The 9670-nt window shown below is 37.3% G+C and overlaps 1 protein-coding gene across 1 annotated transcript in view; it reads right to left on the reverse strand.

The window, feature by feature from the left end:
* SI (sucrase-isomaltase) overlaps positions 1-8686 on the reverse strand; it is a 209472-nt gene extending 200786 nt beyond the window's left edge. Inside the window, exon 1 of the mRNA XM_075202075.1 lies at positions 8587-8686. The gene's annotated coding sequence lies outside the window, so the exon portion shown is untranslated. The remainder of the gene's footprint in view (positions 1-8586) is intronic.
* Positions 8687-9670: the final 984 nt, after the last annotated feature.

Below are 9670 nucleotides of genomic sequence, written 5' to 3' on the forward strand. Positions count from 1 at the left end.
CTGAGTGATCTGCAACAGAGTAAAACCCATTGTTCAGAATTGCACTAAAAAGCAGATTCTTAAGACAATTTTAGGGAGTGGCGCCTGAATTAAGCTTATTTTCCAGATCGTTAAACTTAGACAGACCAATGCCTTTGTCCACAGTTATTAAACATATATTTTGCCTAGAGTTTAAATTACTCCATGTATTACATCCAATATTTGGTAATATTCTAAAACCATTAAATGCCTTATCAAATAACATACTAATAACTAGTGAGAAGTCCTACAATCAGGGCCGGTGGAACGCGGTAAGCGGGGTAAGCAAGGCGGGGAAGGCACCATGCCGGAGAGGTGCTTCCCCCACCTGGAAGAATAAAGGAGGGCACAGTGGAAGAATAAAGGAGGGCACAGTGGAAGAATAAAGGAGGGCACAGTGGAATTATAAAGGAGAGCACAGTGGAATTATGAAGGAGGGCACAGTTAAGAAATAAATGAGGGCACATTGGCATAAATGAGGGCACAGTGTGATGAAGGAGGGTACAGTGTAAGGATGAAGGAAGGCACGGTAGGATGATGAAAGGGGCACAGTGTGACGAAGGAGGGAGCATTTTTTGTCTCCTATACTTCTCACCAAATTAATTTGGCAAAAATGTAAAATATTATTACAAAGAATACATATTCTTCATTTATATTATTCAATAAATGTTCGCTGTTTAATGTATCTATTTGTGTTACTCTCTTTATTAAAGTTTATTATATGATTTGTATTAAATGAAGAAAATTTTTATTGAATGAACAAGTAATTTATAAAACAGGAGGGCACAAATTTATTTTTTGTAGGGGGGCGCCAGACATGCTAGAACTGGTCCTGCCTACAACCAAAAGTTAGTAATTAATTTTATATTAATATTTAAATGGGTTTTCTACATTTCCAGTGATGCCAAATAACCTTAGTTTATATGGTTGCTAGAAAAGTGAAACAAATACTTAGAATTATATTCTGTATACATGTAGTTTATTTATGAATGCTGTCTGTACATGTTTGTTTAATATACAGTTATCAAAAAACAAGTAAAACCACCTTATTTGCCAAGCTAGTATATTTCACAATATGTGGAAACTGTGGTTCTGCGTTTAGTATTAGCTTTACTGTTGCAATAATATGGGTGGAATGAATTAGCTAACATAATAAGAAAAAAAAAATTAAATTAGCCCAGGTTATTGTAATTGAATAGCAAGTGACAACAATAGGACAAGTATTTTAAGACACTGTGAAAAGGATCAGTTTACTAGGTATGCATTGCAAAGTCTAGCTCCAAAGTCTAGAAATAAATATTGTGCCTAAGATGCTTTAACTGAGCTAAAGTAATTTTACTGACCTAAGTCTGTACAGTACACCAAGCAAACTGTCCCATACCTCTGTTAATAGCTGTCATATTTAAAAGATACTTAAGTGAGCCAAGCTTCTCTATGTTTCATCACTCTGGGGCAGTTCTGAAGTAGTTTGCTAGTTAAGATAAAAGCTCTGTAAACAATAGTGGCATTGCCAGTGACGTTTTAAGTCAAATATTTGAAAATCTTTGCAATTAGAACATTTTCCTATATAACCTGCTTGTGATGGGACACAATTATATTATAATTTTTACTTTTTATTTTTAACAAATGAACTATGGGATTGTCAAGTGCATTAACAATCCTTGATTTGTTAAAATGTCTTTTGAGGCCTAATTTAAGGAAACATATATTGACACTTGCAGCATAAGCATCTAACTGTGGAAGTGGCCAAAATATATCCTCTTATACATTTATTGTCATGAGTGTAAAAAAACTAAACATAGCGGGCCTGATTCTTAAAGGAAAGTAAAGCAAGAAAATGAGTAACTTTGAACCTTGGCAAAACCATCTTGCAATGCAAGGAGTGCAAATGAGTTTATTTTTTTGCACTTAAAGAAAATACTGGCTGTTTTTTCATGTAGGATGCAAATACTTGATAGCTTTATGTTTACACTGACATTAAAAGTTGAACTAGGACATGCTCTACCCCAATTATAAATCTGTCCTCATATTTTAAGTTTATCTCCCCCTCCAATGCAACATGGTTTTGCCAAGGTTCAAAGATACTCATTTATTTTGCTTTTATTTCCTTAATGAATCAAGCCCTGTATTTCTTAGACATGGATAATGCTTTGTGTTAATCAGTAACAAAAACTGTACAAAATATGGGAAACCCAGGTCTTGTAATAATTCTAGTATTCATAACATAATTTTTGTTATCCAGATAAAAAAGAGTCATTTCCCTTTTAGAAACATGTTCTTCAGTAAATTTTTCCATGATATCTCCTCCAATAAGAAATTATTGTATGAAGGAGAAAATTTGTCAACCACATGTATTTATTGTAAAACTGGTATTACAAGAACTATCATATCAAAAATGGGTGTGCTGACAAAAGTGATCAAACTTAAAACTCAGCCAATACAAACAAGGGGCAGATTACTTCAACTGTGTTCTTTTAGAGGCATAATGTGCTGGAATAAAATTGCTAATCAGAAATAAAAATACACTTTATTTCCTGCAAAATAATTAAATAATTTGTAATTTAATTTGTATTAAAAATAATATGCCACATCAAAATTGATGATACACATCAAGTGTTTTCCTGGGGTTGTTTTATGAATTTAGTGGGCCTGTTTGCAGAAGGAGTTCTTGGGCCCCTCCACAAAAAACTATAAGTACCAGGAAGTAGCTCTGACAAGACTATTTGGAGTAATTCTGGAGTACCACCTTATTTTCTGTACTGGCCAAAGTGCGATTGCTAGGTAATGGGGGGCAGGCAAGGGGATAGCACCGGAATTCTAGAGGTGGTTACCAATTACTTGATTTTGACGGTGCTTAACATTTTTCAATCATACTGATGAATTTATGTCTTTTTAATAACCTCCACCTCCACAGAATGGAAAATGACAGTGGTGCCAGGATATGGGGAACACAGCACAGATAACACTTGATTGCACTTTGCTGCAAGAATGAATGAATAAATGTGGCTGTCCACTAAACTCTGGTACCCTTGACAGGGACAATAGCAGCAGCACAGTGATCCCTGAGCCCCTATGCCATCCTGCTCCCAGACAGATGTCTGGATATTAGCACCAAAGTGTTCAGTTCACTCAGGAGTGTAGCAAGGAGTCACTGGCACCTGGGTCAGGCATCTACTAAGGTATCCTCTCCTATTGCCAGTAAAACAAGGGGGTATGACCAACACATTGGTCGTACCTAGTGTATTGGGAGTGCTAGACTCCCTTTCTCTTTCCTTAGGAATTGATTAAGACAATGATGAGGAACAGGTTAATTTATGGTGGTAAAACGTTTAACACATAATCAACCCCCATCAACATCAATCATTAACCCCTATTAGAATAAACATTAAGTGTCCCAATTAGCATAACATAATCATTAACATCCAGCAAGGTAATCACTCCCATCAGTATAATCACACCCATCAACATAATTATTTACTCCCATTAGTATAATCCTTAACCCCATCAGCATAAATCCCTCCACTGCAAGCATAATCAGCAATTCGCCATCAGCATTATCATTAATTCTGCCCCATCAGAATAATCACTTACCACCTTCAGCATAACTATTACACCACCCCCTCATATTACTTACTTTAACTCTGGAAAATCTCCTACCATTCCTACCTCGGTAGCCTCCTGATTCTTCCAGAGCCACCTGATTGTGAGTTCTAGTCCGGCCCACTTGTAGACTGCAGCTTCAATTGCTCAGCCTCCAATTAACACAGCTTAGCCAGCCTAGGCACCTCTCTGGATTCTGGCAGGGAGGGAGGAAGTGTGCACGGCTCCCTGCTGCTTGTCAGCCTGTCTCTCACCCGTTCTGTAAACTGCAAGTCACACCAACACAGAGACCAGCCATGTATAGTCAAACTAACTTAGCTTGGAACTTTTTAAACTCGGTGAGACTCAGGAATACCTTTCCCTGGGCCCGTCCAGGACCAGGTCAGAATGAATCTCTGGAATGTGTCTATACAGCCAGGGCCTGATTAAGGGTTTCCGGCCGCCCTAGGCTATTACAGCCTTAGCACCCCCCACTCCTTCCCTCCAATATAGGCGCATAGGAATACTCCTGAATAAGAATATTCAGGAGCATTCTCCAGCATTCAAATTTAGACAGATTGTGAATTCTCCCTTACCAGTTCTTGCTCTTCTCTCTTACCTGTTCTTGCAGCTTTGTTGTTAGCTAGCTGGCTTGTGGAAAGTTGGGATCCTGTTTTGAAAATATGCAGCAATTGCATTATAATGCAAAATGTTAACAAACCCTGAATGATTAGGCTCTAAAGTCCAAACATAATAGTCAATTATGGCCAAATAAAACTACCCCATATCACAGGCATATGTAGGCAATAAAATATATGAAAATTGTTGTCAAAGAGCTATAATCAAATACATACCTCTATAAGCCCCACCTGACTAATATTTAACACTTTAGTGACACTAGACACCACAGAGAGCATCCACATAACTGCCACACAATAAAAAGATCATGCCCTTCCAAAGCTGCACTTTATTTTTAAATACCCCCCTCAGTCATTTAAGTTGCCCCTTCAGCCACCCCCCTCAGCAATTTCATCAGCCCCCTTCTTCTGCTACCTTTAGCGTTTTCACCTTCCCCTTAGTGTTTTCACCTGCCCCCTTAGTGTTTTCACATGCCCCCCTGGCATAATCACATGCCCCCTTAGCATTGTTACATGCCTCATTAGTATTTTCACATGTCCCACTAGTGTAATCACATGCCCCCTTAGTGTTATCACTTGCCCTCTTGGTATTTTCACATGCCCCCTTTGTGTTACCCATACTTGCCAACTTTCTTCAGCTCCCTTCCGGGAGCCAGCCAGTGGAGCGGGGAATGAGGGGGGCGGGACGGCCAAAATCGCATCATTTTGGCCCCGCCCTCTGTGACCTCATGACGCAAACGCGTCATTTGAAAGCGGGGGTGGGGCCAAATGCCGCGATTCACCGGGAATCGCGGCATTTGGGATCTAATTCTGCCCACTTCACTAGGAAGTGGGGCACTTCCTAGTGAAGTGGGCAGAATTCGGGAGATTGCCACACTCGCCCGGGAGTCCGGGAGACTCTCTCAAAATGTGGGAGTCTCCCGGACATTCCGGGAGAGTTGGCAAGCATGGTGCTACCCCATGGCTCCTTCAGCGTTCTCACCTGCCCAGCTCCCATCCCCCAGACCTTAGGACTTTTTTACCTGCTGTTGCTCTGTCGCAGCAGTCTTCTCTTCAGCGCTATACATGACAGGCAGTTTGGCAGCAATTGCTGCTATCTGCCTGTCAGTGTGGCCGCGGGCGCTTCTTACTCTGATAACGTGAGATGTAGAAGTTCTGATCTCACGTGACCAGAGTAAGAAACGCCTGCGGCCACACTGACAGGCAGCTAGCAACAATCGCTGCCAGACTGCCTGTCATGTAACAGTGACAGTCAAGTCGCCACCTTTAGGGAAAAAAAAATCCTGGCAACGCTGCCCCCCCAGTCTCCAGCGCCCTAGACTGCAGCCTGATCAGCCTATTGGTTGATCAGGCCCTGTATACAGCTGTGGGTACGTGGTGGATCCATAAGTATTGGTTTTTAGGTTTAAATTTAGCTACATGTATGTTACCTAATAAGGTTGACTTTGTGGACTTTTTTATGGTTTAAATGTTTAAAATAGACTTCAAGGGGTTGATTTAGAGCTGGACGCATGTGCATTTGCGTATTCAATTTTTTGCATATCTTGTAAAACTAGTCACACTGTGCACTCGCACCAGTAATTTCAGCCACATGTTTCTAACACTTGATTGCACTTTTATAGGCAGATCAAAGGCGTTCTCGTGCAAATGAAGTACAGTAAGGGTATGCGGACACAAGTAAAGCATTCCCTTTCAGGTGTGTCTAATTTTGAGTTATGTGTTGTTTTTTTAAGTATGTACCTTACCAAGTAATATTCTGCATATACGCAAAACATGAGACGTGTGTAATATAAAATACAGACATAAAAACTTGAGTGTGCAGATGCATATTTGTATATACGCAAACAAGCAACTTTTACGTTCAACTCTTAATCACATCCTAATTGGCTAATTTGCAAATATTATAATAATAATATATTAGTTGATAACAATACATGACTTTTACCAAATATGCTAAAAGTTATAAAGCTGTCAATCCAGTGATTTATTTTAACAAAGCTTCATACTACATTTTGCAATTTAACTCAAACCATAATGCCAGAAGGTGATCCAATGATTGAATCAGAAGTCAGAATTTCATGCAGCCTAGAAACCGCTTGTGACAACAAAATCCATTAATTAATTAATTAATTAATTAATTTAACTTTAGAGCTGGCGAGACTTATGTATATTTTCTAACATTTCAATGCAGTTTCAGGAAAAATAACTTTTGCTCATAAGCACATGACATATAATGCAGAGATGTCAAGCTACATTTACAACTAATGAGATGGTCTTGTGGGAGGCAGTGACCTGTCCACTCATATAATTATGCAAATTAGAGAAGAACTCAAGAATCTATGTTTAAATGGTTCAGAGCAGAGTTTGGGTGGATTGGCGGCAGGATTTATTTTGTTCTGATTTTACACTTTGAAGTATTGTGAGGTATATTTTACCTTTATAAACAATAATGAAAATAATGTTTACAAATATTTCTAATTCAGTATAGACCTTTTTGAGCCAGAAAAGAGCTCATTAATACTTTACTGTGTAACCACGTTGAATAGATTAACAGGTTGCTAATGATACCTATATAGCCTCCAAAACATGTATAAAATGATATTAGAAATGTATAAAAATGTATGTTTTCATTATTTTGGCCTATATGAGCTAACTGTTTAAAATACATTATTTCCTAAATGTTAAACAGAAGATTGAACTGCTATTGAAAAGTAAACAGGTCTCTACCAAAACCACAGAAAAGCTGTTAGAATCAATTGGAACTTTAACATACAGACAAAATATCAATTATTAAACAAGACATTTGTGATAACTTTTGATACATTAAAAATGACTTTGGGAAAAAGTTTTAAGCATATTGCCATTTATGTGGACGTCAACCTGACTCATTTCATATTGGAGATATTTACATGCACCAATATTTACCACTGAATGACTAACTACAATCCTGGGACTGGATTAATTAATTCATTAATTAATTGACATGAACGTCTTGTCTGAGATAAGTGATTAATGAATTGAGCCCCTTTTTAATCAGTTGGTGGTAAATAGGAGCAGACAAATATCTCAGATGAAATGGATTATGCTGACATCTCTGCATATGAATATTGTATGTATAGTTTCCAATTGTCCCTAATTTCTAGGGGCACTCCCAATTTTTGCAATTTTTTTAGTACTGGCCAAATACACAGTAGGGGTTTATTATTTTCTAGGCTTTAGAAGTTAATAATAGAAATTGAAGAGGAGAGGGGTATTTATAATGCAAAAGATATTATAAAACTCAGTAAACAAAACATGATGGGGATTATAGAGCTACAAGCCCTAATGTATATGGATGCAGCGACTTATGAGCAAAGTGTCGCTGGAAAGCTGCAATTGTAATACTTGTACTGGCTGATAGGAGGTTCTTGGTGCAGTGAAAAACATCAGGAAATCCAGTTTAGAATGTCAAATAGTTTTACTCTACATCAAAAGCAGAAGGAAAAAAAACTGTAAAAGGAAAAACCATACCTCACAATAAGCTTCTCTCTAACTGGTGGTCAGCAATCCTTCTTCACTACATAAGGCATATTTAAAATGCTAAATCTCAAAGGCTGACACTCATGTAATCATGAAAATAATCGGTTCTATCTTTTAAATGGCACCGAACAAATGGGCAAACAGAAGCATAAGACATTTTGAATAGTTGTTAAATCAAAAAAACATATACTAAACACATTTTTGTAACACCTATTTCTTGATTTGCTGTGATTTATATTCGGCTCACTATAACCTGCGATCTGTTCTCTATCTGTGCTCAGGTTTTCACACAGTAATATAATTTGGTGCTATAGCCCACCAATTTCTATTCTATATTTTATATTACCAAAACACAAAGGTCCTTGGTTTTCAGGACTTGCTATATCTTCTCATTAGTTAGTATTAAAAGGACCATTTACACACGTATACAACATTGTGCTCCATTGACAAATCTGATGCTATTATATTGTCCTAGCTTTGCAGAATACTCATTGAAAAGCAAACACCTCTATGAACCAAATATTACCAAAAAAGTAAATCAAATGCATCCCATTGTCACAATACAAACATTTCACATTTGGATAACAATATACTGATGTATTACAGAACTGAATAAAAATAAACTGTAAAATGCTAAAAAAGAATATGGTCCATACATTTGTGTAATTTTACCTTGTGTGCTATTTTGTTTTACAGGTTTAAACAATCCTGAACTGTATACAGTATTCTCTGCAGGCATGAAAGTTGTGACATCCCAATTATGTGCCAGATGTGTAAAAGAGTAAGAAGGTAATTCTAGGTTTGTTTCACATATTCCCAATCAGATACTCACTGTTTTTTTACAGTTGCAACGTCTAAACCACAGCATTTGCCTGAATGATTTTTGTAAGACACAGTGAATCACACCAAGCGAAATCAAAGGAAGTGATGTAAGCAAGAAAAGTCAATCTGGTTTCACAGCCATCCCAGACAACATGATGAACAGGTCACGCTTCCTGGTCTTGTCTAAACAAAGTCATATTTGGTTTGTCCTGAGAGCAAATGTAGATTGCACTTTTAAAACACAATTTAAATGTAACATGCCAATTTAATTTTCAGTGCAGTACGTGCTTGTTAAAGATTACAAGTTAAAGATTGAAAATAAACATGTGTAATGCAAAAATAATATGTATAAATATAAAGAATAATAACTATATAGATTTTGTTTTTTATGTATACACTTTTTTAAGGAGCAGGAAGTAACAACAGATGCTGTCTCCAAAATTCTCACTTAAAATGACTTTTACATCATTCACAGCTGGTCTCTGCAACAACAACAACAACAACAACAACAACAACAACAACAAAAGGCAAGGACAACAGTACTTCTACAACTGTCTTAATCACTTGTGGATAATACACTAAACTGCTAAGTTCTGTTACTGACAAACTGATTTCAATGCTACATTGGTTCTATTTTATCTAATAAGAGCTCAACACATTAAAGGCTATATATAAACTATAATTTACCTATGTCTCATAAGCTACACGAGACTTGGCTGTTGCTTTCACACTAAAAGAGCCACAGTATTTGACCCACAATATACTGAGGGCTTGAAGCTTTTCTGAGACTTTCCTTATCCAAGAGAACTATTTGAATATATGGCATATATGTAACTCAAACAATGCAACATTTTACAAGCAGTAATGAAATGCAGATGGGAAAGGAGGGAATTATTATTGTAGGTAATTAGGGATATAATTACAGGGGATGTGGCCCATAATGCTTTGAGGGGCCTAATTGTATGCAACTGACACCTTACACCATTATCTGCTGATTTATGCAACCATAGTTGCCCTGTGCATTATATACTGCTCTTTACATGATTATATTTAAATGCCCATGACCTATTTTACTGTTTGGTACTTGCAAATGC

Source organism: Mixophyes fleayi, chromosome 3 (genome assembly GCF_038048845.1).
Source record: "Mixophyes fleayi isolate aMixFle1 chromosome 3, aMixFle1.hap1, whole genome shotgun sequence".
NCBI lineage: Eukaryota > Metazoa > Chordata > Amphibia > Anura > Limnodynastidae > Mixophyes > Mixophyes fleayi.